This window comes from Stenella coeruleoalba, assembly GCF_951394435.1.
Source record: "Stenella coeruleoalba genome assembly, chromosome: 13".
NCBI lineage: Eukaryota > Metazoa > Chordata > Mammalia > Artiodactyla > Delphinidae > Stenella > Stenella coeruleoalba.
This window is the reverse complement of record NC_137159.1, coordinates 83,600,694-83,615,255: the sequence shown is the minus strand read 5'-3', so window position 1 is coordinate 83,615,255 and position 14,562 is coordinate 83,600,694.

Below are 14,562 nucleotides of genomic sequence, written 5' to 3'. Positions count from 1 at the left end.
TGGGAAAGGGAAGGCAGGCTTCCCCAGGGATATGAGTGTTCCCGGGGTTCCATTTGAAAGGAGGCTCCCTGTTTTCTAGAATGTTGTTTTTCTGGGTGCAAATCACGTTCGGTAGCAAGGTGATGTAATAACCGTAAGAAACTCAGAGCTCATTTATATGGTACTTCCTGTGGGATGAGCATGGTCTACATACAGTCATTCCTTTAACTCTCATAGCCATCCAGATGAAGAACTAAGGCTCAGAGACAGTAAGTCACTTGCCCAAGGTCACAGAGCTAGTAGGTGGCCCAGCTGGGGCACCAACAGGTAGTCTGACCCCTCCCAACATCCCTGCTGCTTCAGCCTCGGTGCGTACCTTCCAGCTCTTGTCTCAGGCACCCTGGGCTGCAACAGCCCCTCTGAACCCACTGGCTTAATTGATCCCATTCTTGATCTTTAGACTTTCTAGTTGTACAGGCTGATGAATTCTCTTTTTTAGGCTTAACTTCTTTAGAATTGGATTTTTAATCTCTCAAACAGAAAGAGCCCTAACACAACTATGTCCTATAAGGTGTGTAGAATGTCAGACTAAGCAGCTTGAACATTGCCTTGTTGGGAGGGAGCTTCCGAAGATTTGCGAGTCTACAAGGGCATCCGCTGGTTTACACTAACACTCAGGAAACATTTGAGTGCTACCAGGTACCCTGTGGTGGCCCCTCCACTGGTAAATACACGTCATCCCCGCCCCGAGGAACACACTCCTAATTTCATCCAGAAATGATGTTTGACCGGGAATGATAAGTGCTCGTGGACCTAACACACTTGGTTCACAATGGTGGCAAACTGGTGCTGATGGAAGGATGAATGGTTGGTACCAGTGGGCAGGTGTCTGGCTGGACTGGACTGGGTGGGGATGCCATCGGGGGCTGCTTCGAGTGCCCAGCTGTGAGGTGGGGGTGGGGGGTCCTGAGCAGGGACGAGAGGACGGGAAAGCAGGGACAGACTTGAAACCATCTGACCGGGAAGGAACATTGAGGACGAGCTGAGTAACTGGACGTGGAAGCAGAGAAAAGGAAAAGGAGAAGACGGGCTTGAGGAGGACTGAGTGGGATGCCACGACCAGCAGGGTGTTGGGAACAGAAGCTGGCTTCAGGGGGTGGCGAGAAGATGTGAGTTCAGTTAGACGGGTGGAGTTTGAACATTTGTTCAACAGCAATGGGAGAGGCCACTGTGTGTCCACAAGTTGCAGGCTGAGGAGTAGCGAAGTTTGGGGCAGCACCTCAGACCTGGAAGACCTGGATTCGAGTCCCAGCTCTGCTCTCTCTTTGCTCTATGGCATGACACTGAGCCCCTCACTTAACCTTTCTGAATTGCAGAGGGGATAATGGTACCCTCCTTACTTTGCCTGCCGCACAAGGAGATCAAGTGACATGATGTCAACCGTATCACACCATATACAGCTCGGTTATTAGTGTTATTATAAAAATTGATAAGGGAATTCCCTGGTGGTCCAGTGGTTAGGACTGTGCGTTTCCACTGCCGTGGGCCCAGGTTCAATCCCTGCTTGGGGAACTAAGATCCTGCAAGCCTTGTGGCGTGGGAAAAAAAGAACGAAAATGGATAAAGTGTGAAAAAGCATTCAAAAAACTGTGTACAAATGTAAGTAACATTAACTCTTTGGATTAGAATGTTGGGATCATCAGATATTCCCAGATAACTGTAAAGACAGAGACAGTAGGGATTTGGGGCCTAAATGGTGGAAATAATGACTTCGGGTCTCCGTCTGACCCCCGCACTGGAATGAAAGCTTGAATACAGACCTTTCCCTCACCCACTGAACTGCCCTCCAAGGCAGAGCCTGTCACTAATGAAAGAGACAGGCACGGACTCAGGCATTTCAAAACTTCATCTGTCACAACGAACAGAAGTCAATTATATAGCACCAGAAATTGCTTCCTGGGATGATAGATGGAGCTATTAGCAGGTCCTTGGCAGGCTCTGATGCTGCCTCTGGGCCATGTGGTCCTACAGCAGTGGCCTGACCCTTCCTGGGGGCCCAGGTCTGAGACCAGCCTGCCCCTCGGCATGGAGTTTCCCAAGGTCTCGCGTGCCCAGGATGGTTCTGCCACAAGCATATGAGCCACCTCTAGGCCCTGCGGAGGCTATGTTCTCTAGTCTGTGACTTGCTAAGTAATCTGGGCTCAGCACAGAAGAGTTAAAACGAAAACTTTCACAGCAGGGGAAGGAAAACGGGGTCCAATATCTGTCCCTGACACCAGCTAAGAGCAGCTTCTCTGCTGGTCTCGTCCCTGCCCAGCCCCTGGGAACAGGTGTGGCACCTAAGGGCCGGAACAGGCATGCCAGGCCCACTGCAGGTCACGCAGCTTTTCAGACAGCTCAGAAAAGCAGACATTTGATATTTATTTCTTTTTTGAAATATTTATTTTTTATTTATTGTGGCTGCACGGGGTCTTAGTTGCGGCACACGGGCTTCTTAGTTGCAACATGCGTGCGGGATCTAGTTCCCCGACCAGGGATCGAACCCAAGCCTCCTGCATTGGGAGCGCGGAGTCTCATCCACTGGACCACCAGGGAGGTCCCAGACATTCAGACTCTGTTTGCCTAACCTTCGACCTTCCACAAAGATGCATCATGGGACCAGACACTGGTGAGGAGAGGAAGGAAGGCGTCTGCCAAGCGCTGCCCTGCCTGCAACCTCACAGGCTCCTTTCCCGGGAGACGCAGCTCCAGGGGCCAATGCCCGTCCCGGCGGGGGCCGTGGTGGGTGACTCGGAAGGTGGGGAGGACTCAGAGGTGCCTTCCTCCAGGGTAAGCTCCCTGGGCACATGCTGGCACGTTCCTTCCGTGGATAAATGAAAGACGCTGGCTGCTCTCTCTTCTGATTTGCGGGGTTTTGTTTTTTTCCTTTTGTGGCAGGAAAGGTGTGATTTGGCGTTGGCTTAGTTTTAACGATACGCCTCCTATTCCTAGAAATGTAAAGGACAACTTCTTTAGCACCAGTCGGCGTGGAAGGTGGAAGGTTGAAGGTTGACGGTGGCCCCGGGTGGCCAGAGTCTGACAGAGAAGTCAGTTTACAAAAAGGCACCCACTGTCCTAGGAGAGCACAGGTGTTGGAGCTGGGCAAACCCAAGTTCATTGTCCCCGCTGTGCCCCTCGCTAGTTGGGGACGTTGGAAATAACTTTATTTCACTGAGCCAATTTCCTCATCTCTCACACAGGAATAAAAACCCTGCCTAGGGCTTCCCTGGTGGCGCAGTGGTTGGGAGTCCGACTGCCGATGCAGGGGACACGGGTTCGTGCCCCGGTCCGGAAGGATCCCACATGCCGCGGAGCGGCTGGGCCCGGGAGCCATGGCCGCTGAGCCTGCGCGTCCGGAGCCTGTGCTCCGCAACGGGAGAGGTCACAACAGTGAGAGGCCCGCGTACCGCAAAAACAAACAAACAATCAAACAAAAAAACCCTGCCTCACGGATTGTAGACTCACTAAATAAAAAAAGGACACACATCCAACATCCTAATGAATACGAAGTTATTACTTTTTAGAAGATCTATCAATTGTATGAGGTTATTTACCAGGAAGGGATGCCATCACGATCCTATGACTCACACGTTAAACCCGACTCGCTAGATGGCTATGAAGTAAACCTGAAAGGGATCCTCTGTGAGAAGTATTTTTGGAAGCATAATAAATGTGAATCGCAGGGAACTAACCTCAGGCACATAAACACACTGGACAGTAAAATAGCGCTCATAACAATATCGTCTCCGCATTAGAAACATTTCCATAATTGGTTTCATGTACAACAGATGCCTAAAGGTGAGCGATCGTTTCCCACGAGAGCCCTGGAGTATATGCCAGGCGGGCTTTTTAACTGAACGCTTCTTGGAAGAGGTAGAACAGCTTGACCACCAGGCGCTGGGTCACAAGCTCTAATGCTCCGACCACAGTTCATTTTGCCCACTCCGCGGCCCCAACGCAAGGTCTCTGCTGCAAACACTGCTGTGATAACTGACATGCCACAGAACTCCGAAGAATTACGAAAAGCCAGCAATCTGCCTTTCCGGTTGCTGCCAAAGAATGCGCTTCATATTTTATTGCCTCTGAAGATAAAATCAAACGTCACTTCGGCTCCTGCTTGTTCCTCTGCTAATCCGATGCCCCCCTACCTTGAGCAGGCTTGTATGGTCTGTGGCCATTTGTCTGCCTCTTAAATTGCTAGCCACTGGGGCAGGGACCATGACTTTTAAAATTTTTTTTTAACTTATTTTATTTATTTATTTGGCTGCCGTTGGGTCTTCGTTGCTGCATGCGGGCTTTCTCTAGTTGCAGCAATCAGGGGCTACTCTTTGTTGCGGTGCTCAGGCTTCTCATTGCAGTGGCTTCTCTTGTTGTGGAGCACAGGCTCTAGACGCGTGGGCTTCGTTAGTTGCAGCACGCAGCCTCAGTAGTTGTGGCTCACGGGCTCTAGAGCACAAGCTCAGTAGTTGTGGCGCACGGGCTTAGTTGCTCCATGGCATGTGGGATCTTCCCAGACCAGGGCTCGAACCTGTGTCCCCTGCATTGGCAGGCGGATTCTTAACCACTGTGCCACCAGGGAAGCCCCAGGGACATGACTTCTTAAAAAATATTTATTTCTATTTATTTATGTTGGCTGCGACAGGTCTTAGTTGCAGCACACAGGATCTTCCTTGTGGCATGCAGACTCTTAGTTGCAGCATGCATGTGGGATCTAGTTCCCCGGCCAGGGATCAAACCCGGACCCCCTGCACTGGGAGCGTGGAGTCTTACCCACTGGACCACCAGGGAAGTCCCAGGGCCATGACATTTTGTGCGCTTCCTCATGGGCCTGTACCAAGAGAGATGCTCGATAATTAAATCTTGGGCTCATCCCTTCATTTTTACCACCACCTGATCTTTGCATCCTTTTAAGGCTTAAAGCTCCAGAGCAGCTTTTAGGACCGTCATCTCAGGATGGTAGAGAGAAGGGGTCTCATCTCCTTTCTGCATATCCAAATCCTACCGAGTCTATTTCCAATGCCACCTCCTCCAGAAAGCCATCTCACATCTTGGTGACCAAAAAGGGTCTCTCCCTCCTCTAACCTCCCAGAAACGTCATAGGCACCCCTTTGGAGACCAAGTGTTACATTCTCTCGCAGATCATGGGTATTTCTCTATATGTTCTGTCTCCCCTGGGAGAGATTAAGTCCCTGGAGGGAGAGGGCCCAGGCTGGAATCCCAGTTCCATAGTGTCCTAAACGTGTGGCTCTATCTAAGCACATGTCATGACCTTTCTCATTTTTTTTTTCTTTTTTGGCCGCACTGCGCAGCTTGCGGGATCTTAGTTCCCTGACCAGGGATCAAACCTGGGCCCTTGGCAGTGAAAGTGCAGAGTCCCAACCACTGGACCAGCAGGGAATTCTCATGACCTTTCCCATTTAGAGTATAAGCTGGGCAAGGGGAATGGCGATACCTGTATGACAAGGGCTTGGTGAAGACATAACACGTGTAAAGTAAATGGCAAAGGGCCAGGCCCCTCAAAGATGCTCCATAATTATGTCGAGTGAATAAATAAAGAATTGAATTAGTGACTGTATCTCAGTTTTCACCAGTGAGTTTCACTTGTAACCTCAGCAAAGGTGTTTACTGCTTGCAAGACTCCAGAGCCCCAGGCCCCGTTGCGAGGCAGGTGCTGCGAATCAAACACCTCTGCCCGACTCACGTTAAGACCCTTTCCAAAAGAGCAAACCTCCTTCTTACATCAATCAATCCTGACTACAGACTGCTAGAAGCTACTTACAAATAATAAACAAATAATCAACCAAACCAAGTTTCTAGCCTCTTCACCAAAGCCCTACTCCTAGTTTATGAAGCCCACACAGAGCCATTGTGTGGTTGGAAAAGGTACCCCTTCTGAAGATACTACTGCCCCCCTGCCCCCGCCCCTCAAATAGCCTAATCAATATGCAGCATGGTGGTGACTGCCAGGAAGGGGCCCCCCTGAGTTACGGACTGCACAACCTGCCCTGGGCCCCTTCAATGAAGCCAATTTTAAGTTTGACTTCCTGACCAGGCCTTTGCCCAAACTTAGGTACAAAGTCAAGGGTTCCCACATTGCAGAAGGCTGTGAGGAACCTGCAGAGCTCTCCTTTCCTTCAGGAGCCTGTCTGCTGAAATGTACTGCATGGAAAAGAGAGAAACATCCAGGGAAGGGCAAACCCTGTGAGATTTCTGGATTTGGGGCAAATGGGACCTCCAGTGGGGAGAGAAGGAGGTAATATGGAGGGAGTCATGGAAGTCTTGAATCTCAACTTTTCTGTACTTCTTGCCCCTGGTGTAAATTCACCCATTCAAAGAATATTCAAAGAACATGTTTAAAGCAACTAGTACGTGCTAGGCCTTAGGGATGTAAAGCTGAAAGGAAAACAGCCTGGATTCCCTTTATAAACACACAGCCTAGTGATGGGGACGGACATATGATGTGAAAAATACTATAATAGAATAATGAACAACAGACCTTGGGAGCAAAGATGGAGATATGCCCAACTCCGCCTGGGGAGAGGGTGAAGGCTGGTCTGTGAATTTTAAGGATTTTGAGTTGAGTTTTTGAATTTATTATTTATTATTATTATTATTTGGCTGCACTACACGGCATGTGGGATCTTCGTTCCCCAACCAGGGATCAAACCCGGGCCCCCTGCATTGGAAGTGCAGAGTCCTAACCACTGGACTGCCAGGGAAGTCCCCTGAGCTGAGTTTTGAAAGATAGAACTCACTGAGTAGACAAGAGCCAACGGGCATCCTAGAGAAATGAAAAGGCTCCCGCTAAGATGCAACTGTGCAGAAATGCACAGCACTTCGGGGCGCTATTGATGGTTGGACCCATTCCCCAAACTCAGCCAGAGAGACCTTTCAAAAATAAAGTCTGCTTAAAATGGTTCTGTGGCTTTCCATTCCCCTAGGTAAAGTCACGAAATGCTTACCTCTCCCATGACCAAGAAGCCCGCTGGCCTCTCCAGCTTTCTCTCAGCACTCGTAGGCCACTCTTCCCTTCAGCTGCTTGAAAACACCCCGAGCTCTCACCTGTGACTCTGCACACACTGGCTCTCACCACCAACTTCCAACTTCCATCCATTGTTTCTTACTCATTCCTTTGGATCAGGGGCCCGCCCTACATCCTAGGCCAGGTGATGTCCGTCTGCTCTGCTCTAGCAAAGCACCCACTGAACTTGATTGGACTTTCTTGTTCAAAGCCTGTCCTCCGCCTTCGATTGTCTGCTCTAGGGGATCAGGGACTGTGGGTACCTCACTCTCACCACTGGATTATCAGAGCCCAGCACAGGATCCGATACACAACAGGAACTCGAATGAACGAATGAGTCAAGTGTGATTGCATCTCTGGATATATGTGAGGTTTGATGAGAAATTAGATTAGGTTCCTAACCACTGCGCCACCAGGGAAGTCCTGGATTTGCGTTTTTAAAAGGTCATTTTTGGAAAGATAATCCTGGTACCCATGCAAACAGGAGGGGTTGGTGAGGTGTCTGGACTGGAAATGGGAGGATTTGTTATAAAGTCCGTTCTTCATGCACAAAAGGGATGAAGAATGGGATGAGGGATGAATGAGGGATGAATGAATGAGGGATGAGGAGTGAATTGAGGGGAAGGGGACAACTACGTGTGTATCAAACAGGTAGAGTCATCAAGATCTGGTGACTAACTGGACGTGTGAGATGAGGCAGGGAAGAAACTAGGATGGTGATACAGTTTCTGTTTCGACAGCTAGATGAAAAAGAAGAGTGAATTAGGGGCTTCCCTGGTGGCGCAGTTGTTGAGAATCTGCCTGCTAATGCAGGGGACACGGGTTCGAGCCCTGGTGTGGGAGGATCCCACATGCCGCGGAGCAACTCGGCCCGTGAGCCATGGCCGCTGAGCCTGCGCGTCTGGAGCCTGTGCTCCGCAACAAGAGAGGCCGTGATAGTGAGAGGCCCGCGCACCGCGATGAAGAGTGGCCCCCGCTTGCCACAACTAGAGAACGCCCTCGCACAGAAACAAAGACCCAACACAGCAAAAATAAATAAATTAATTAATAAACTCCTACCCCCAACATCTTCTAAAAAAAAAAGAAGAGCAAATTAGATGAATAGAACCATGAAGTGAATTATCCTTTTATTTGGGTTGTTGTTCCCTGGGGCCTTGATCAAAGAAAACCATCTTTTCTACGGCTTCGGATTAGCCTTTCTGAGCAAGGAAGTGAGGTGTCTTTCTGTGAGGGACTCTTACACTCAAGAAGTGTAAGGACCACTTGTTCAGTCTGCAAGCCAGGTGGGCTCTGAGGCCCTACTCAACCCATCTGAGTCAGTCCTATCCTGTTCAGCATGTCCACCGTTCTATCCGATTCAAGGTCTATAAGATGTGCTCTTTGCTTCTAAGAGCTCCGGGCTGGATTGCGGTGTCATTTTATGGAGCGGGGCACAAAGGAGGCATTGATCAGCTGCCTTTGCTCCCATCAAACCCCTCAATCATTCCTCTGCTGGGTCCTGTCTCCGGTGTAATGACTCCAACTGAGCCAGTGTGCCTGACCCCATTTCCAGAGGTCTGGCCCTGTGTGGCCTTCTGACCAGCCCTAGAGTTCGGGGCTCTACCCAGTTCAGGACAGGACTCTGGTGGAGCCTGGAAGCCCAGGCCCAGAGCTGCTGTGCTCAGAGCCTGATGGAAAATCTGAGCAGGGCCTAAGCAAACAGCACAGCCCACTTCTTGGCATCTGCAAGAGGGCCTCACCAAAACGCGATGCAGAGTCGGTGAGGTCAGCTTTGGCTGCGAACCTCGAACAGAGGGGGAAGCGTCCAGGGGAGGAAGGAAGGGACGCTGGTGAGCACGTTGCCAGGGTGTAGCCCTCGTTTAAAAACAACAACAGAGAAAGGAACCCTTGGAGGAAAGGTCCTTGACCCCAGACCCAGAGGCACTGGCCACGGCTCATCTGATGTCTGACCAGGGCTGCCCTGAGCAGTTCGTTCAACGCTGCCTCCCGGTCAGGTTAAAAGGCCTTAGAAAACAACTCACAACCCCTTTCCAAAGAGAGTCATACACACAGCCTCGCAGACAATGGGAATTCCACAGAGCTGAGAAAATGAAGTCTCTGTTTAAAGCCATGGCTAGGCCTCTTACATGACTAAGGGTTATTGCTTCTGCTTAGAGGCAGGAAATATTCACAGCTCCAAATCCTACAGGCGAACCAAGCCCTCCCTGAGTGCCAGTTAAGTAAGCCCTTTCAGAATGTACATTGGGCATTTTCAGATCCCGTGGGAACGGTTTTGCTCTCAGATCAGAATCGTGTCAGGCGTTGTCCAGAGGGCTGAAATTAATGGTCTGTGAAGGGGGCTTTGCTGACTTAAAACCTCCCCTCTAGGATTTGCCCTGACACATGCATGCGTTTGAAAAGAAATCCAAAAGTCTTTGTTCGGGGTTTCTCCTCTACAATGCTACATAAAGCTTCCCAAACTCGCTTTATCTAAAATCTCCCAGAGCGTGTATTAAAAATCTAAAATTCCAGGCCTCTCTCCTGAAGACTGATTCAGTGGGTCTAGAGTAGGGCCTCCTGGAATCTAGATTTTTTTTTTTTGAAGAATGTTCTCCTTTTTATTTTTATTTATTATTATTATTTTGGAATCTGGATTTTTTTAAAGGGTCCCTGGAAATTCTTGTGATGAGGCAAACAACGGCAGTGCTTTTGAGTCATGGGGCACTGGTAGGGGGGCAGGCCAGCCCATGGTCATTCCCCCTGCACCCCTGACAGGTAAGCAGTGACCACCACGAGGAGGAGACCACGCTGACCCGGGCAGCCACAGGGTGACGTGGGGACAATAGGCAGGAATGCTCTGGGGGGAGGAAGCAGCACTAGGACAGGGTGCAGAGGTAGGGGATTTTGTCAGCCATTCTCCATTTCCTCAAAGTTTATGAGAACGTCATCTCTGAATGAGATGTTCTAAATAAGGCTGCATCTGCTGGGATTATGAATCATAACCGTAGGATTGTTTAGATAGGACATGTTTGGAACATAGTGACAGGATGGAATAAATGGACTGTCTAGAGAGTTGGGAGAAAATGTAATTATCGGGGAGGTTTCCCTGGGACTTGACACCCAGATCGCGTGGCACCAAGTCAGAGGTACTCTGGTGTGACCTTGAGCTCCTCTTCCACTGACTGAAGAATGCCTCTATGAAGGGCGTTTGTTTGCTTCTGTGCATGAAACCAGGTGCCTCTGCAGACCCCATTTCACCATCATCTCTGTATTCCCAGGGTCCAGCACAGACAGGGCCTGGGACACGGTACACCATCCATGAGTGCCGCTTAGTGCCTTTGAGTGGCATCTTTTATATTTTTTGACCTTAGGGCTCCGGGCATTGTGATGGAGACATCTGACTCACGGCCAGAGCAAGATTTGATTCTGATTTTCTCTATAAAGCCTCAGGAAATGCTTAAGACTGGTGGCATTTCAGAGACTTGTTCTCAAGTCTTTCTGTATTCATTCCGCTCTTCAGACTCACGCTGACCTGGGTCCATCCCTTCAAACGGATGCGCTACAAAACCCTCCTGGACTCAAAATTAATAACCCAACAGCCCGGATGCTCAAATCCCCCACTGCCTCGAGGGTGAGCTCCTTCCTGAGGAAGCTTCACTCTCTTTCTTCAACTCAGCAACGTGTTCTTTAGTCCCAGCTGGAATGTGTCACTGAAACACTGAGCAGTGTAAGCCTTCTCTGACAGCTTCAATTATCAGCTCAAGGAATAAAAACAAAAGCCAGGCAGAGGTGTCAGAGGCAGAAAATCAGCACAGAATTGGGTCCTCCTGTGGAATGAATAATGTGAAGGAATATGTTTTTCTCCTAAGTCGTAGTTCCATTTTGGGAGTTTGCTTCCTGAAGGGGCATTAAAAAGGCCTTGTTTGACAATTTAGAAAAATAAATTACCCAAAGAAAGATTTATCTGTGATGGAATCACACTATGTTTTCAAGGGTGAAACGTATCACTAATAATAGCTTTTAGGGAGCAACTACTGTGCGCCAGGTGTTTTTACCTAGATAATCTCTAATTCTTGAACAGTCCTGCTAGACGAGTAGTAGTGACTCCTTTCACATATCCCCATCTTTCCCGTGGAGAACTTAAGGCTCCCAGAGCAATTTGCTCAAGGTTACAGAAGGTTGGAGGATTTGAATTTTGGACATGAACCCTAGAAGTCACACTTTTTTTTTTTAGTCTTTAACACTTTTTATGACACTAATTTGTGTTTTGTTTTGGTAACAGCTTTACTGACGTATAATTCACATACCATACAATTCAATCATTTTAAGTGTACAATTCAATGACGTTTAGCATATTCACAGAGTTGTACAACCATCCCCACAATTTTAGAACTTTCCCATCATCCAAAAAAGAAACATGTACCCTTTAACTATCACCCTCCTGTTCCCCCAGCCCCTCCACTGCCCCCAAGCAACCAGTAATCTATTTTCTGTCTTTACAGATTTCTATATTCTGGATTTTTCATATAAGTGGAATCATACAACACGTGGCCTTCCGTGTCTGGCATCTTTCACGTAGCATAATGTTATCAAACCTCACCCATGTAATAGACTGTGTCAGTCTACTTCCATTCCTTTTTATGGCTGAAGACTATTCCACTATTTTAGGGATTTGTGTTCCCCCCAAATTCCTATGATGAAATCCTAACCCCTAATACCTCAAAATGTGACTTTATTTGGAAATATCAATAGAATCATAGCAGATATAATTAATTAAGATGAGGCCCTATGGACTAGGTGGGTCCCTCCTCCAGTATGATCAATGTCTGTATAAAAAGGGGACATTTGAACACAGAGATATGTACACAAGATGAATACCATGTGAACATGAAGGGAGAGATGAGAGTCCTGTTTCTACACCCCAGGGAACACTGAAGACTGACAGCAATCCACCAGAAGATGCGAGAGAGGGATGGGATAGATTCTCCCTCCCAGACCTCAGAAGGTATCAACTTTGCCACAACTTTGATCTTGGATTTCTAGCCTCCAGAAGTATGAGATGATAGGTTTCTGTTTAAGCCACGCAGTTTGTGGTTCTTTGCTACAACAGCCCGAGCAAACTAGTACACGTTATATGAATTTACCACATTTTGTTTACCCATTCATCAGTTGTTGGACATTTGAGTTGTTTCTACTTTCTGGTTATTATGAATAATGCTGCAATAAACATTTGTGAACAAGTTTTTGTGTGAACATGCGCCCTCATTTCTCTCGGGTATATACCTAGATGTGGAATTGCTGAGTCATTTGGTAACTCTATGTCTAAACTTTTGAGGAACTGCCAGACTGTTTTCCTTAGTGGCTGCACCATTTTACATTCCCACCAGCAGTGTATGAGAGTTCTAGTTTCTCCATATCTTCAGATCACTTGTTATTATCTTTTTTATTATAGCTATCCTAGTGGATTTGAAGTAGTATCACGATGTGGTTTTGATTTGCATTTCTCTGATAACTATAATGTTGAGCATCTTTTCATGTGCTTCTTGGCCGTTTGTAGATCTTTCTTGGAGAAATGTCTATTCAGACCCTTTGCTCATTTTTTTCATTGGGCTGCCATTTCATTATTGAGTTTTAAGAGTTTTATGTTCTATATTCTAGATACAAGTCCCTTACCAGATATCTTACTTGCAAATACTTTCCTACAACCTGTGGATTTTTTTTTCACTGTTTTTAATTTTGATGAAGTCCAATTTATCCATTGCTAAATAGTGTTTTAGCCAACTGCCTTGCCTCTACCCTTGCCTACAATCATTTTTCCAAAAGCAGCCAGTGATCTTATTCATTTTTAAGTATAAAGCAAACTCTGCCCATCCTTCTTGTGCAGGAAAATCATGAAGATTCTGAGGCTCTATGTGATCTGTCCCCATCCACCTTCATCATCACCTTACTTCATCTCTCTCTTTTTTTTTTTTTTGGATGTTGATGTTTCCCTCGCAACATCCCAGCTGCTGTGAACTTTTTTCTCTAAATGCCTACCCAGTTCCTGCTTTGGGACTTTGCACTCACTGTGCTTTTGTAATATGCTCACCTGCTCCTTCTGTTCATCCTGGACTCAGCTCAAATGTTACTTTCTCCAGGAAGTCTTTCCTGATTGCCCTAATGCTTCTACTCCTCACCCACCCCAGACACTCTTTATTACATCACCTGTTCCATGCCTGTCGATGGGACTCACATGAAATTAATTTATTTATGTATTTACTTACTATCTGCCTTTCCCTGCTAGAATCTAAGTTTGATAACAGCAGTGACCTTTTCTGGCTTGTTCACAGCTACATCCTAGTTTGGGGGACAGTGGCTGACATACAGTAGGTAGGTAGTAAGTGACGGTTGAACTACCGAGCAATGGAGTACAGCAGCAACTAGACAGAATGGGTGATAGCATGGTACTTCAGAACCGAAAGGAACCTTCACGAATCTCAGCATTAGAAAGAACCTTAACCCTTTAGGTTTTATCAAGTCCCATTAGTACAGTATAGTTGACATATTTTGGGCTTCTGACAGGATGGGAAAGCTAAGTTCCTGCTTGTGGTGTATGTGTCCTTCACGTACGCTAGAAAACTGCTTCTCAAATTTTAAAGTGCAAATAATTACCTGGGGGTCTTGTGAAAGTTCAGACTCTGACTCAGTAGGTCTAGGACTCCGCACTTCTACCATGATCACAGCATCAGTGATGCTGATGCTGCTGGTCTAGGGACCACAGTTTGAGTAGCAAGGATTGAGGGGACAGAGCGCCTCAGTTCACATGGGGCGAAGTCACTCCACCAGCAGGTGGAAACCAGCCACGCAGTAAGGCTTCCAGTACTGATATCAAGGGAGGAGGGCTGAACGTTTCAATCCCTGAAGAGGTCAGGTCATCAAGCAACCTGTCCCCCATCCCCAAGGCTTGACTTCCCTCTACAAGCACATCTTTACTCAAGCCGACAGAGAAGGAAAAGCCGAGTGTGCCACCCCTGCATCTCTCAAACCTGCGGATTTTCCTTATATCGAATTGATATGTCTTCTCTCATTTTGTGTGTTGGAAGAGAAGCACCTCCAAGCAATTCAATCCACATTTATTGGGCACCTACTGTGTGTGTGCCCTGTGTTTTGGAGCTGGAGGTGCAAAGATAAATAAAACACGGGCCCCTTTCCCCCAGAAGCCTAGTCTATGATGTCGGTGAGATGAGAAAACAAATGCTCTGGTCAGGATATAACGTGAAACTTTCTGTAACGGAAGCATCCAGTGCTTTGGGAGAGCTGAAGCATTTTCTTTCCAGAGTGAAGGTAAGGCTTATCAGTTCAGCGAAATGAGAGCTCCCATCTTGCCTGACTCATTGTTTGGCTCCACACCGCAATGAGAAGAGAGAGGGTGGTGCGGAGCACAGGACGGAGGAAAGGCAGGAGACCTTTTCCAGCATGTTAGGATGTAGAAACGGGCACTTCGTTTCCTAGCAAAAGCCCTGGACATATGTCTAAAGCACTGTGGAAGCAGAGAGGCGGAGACG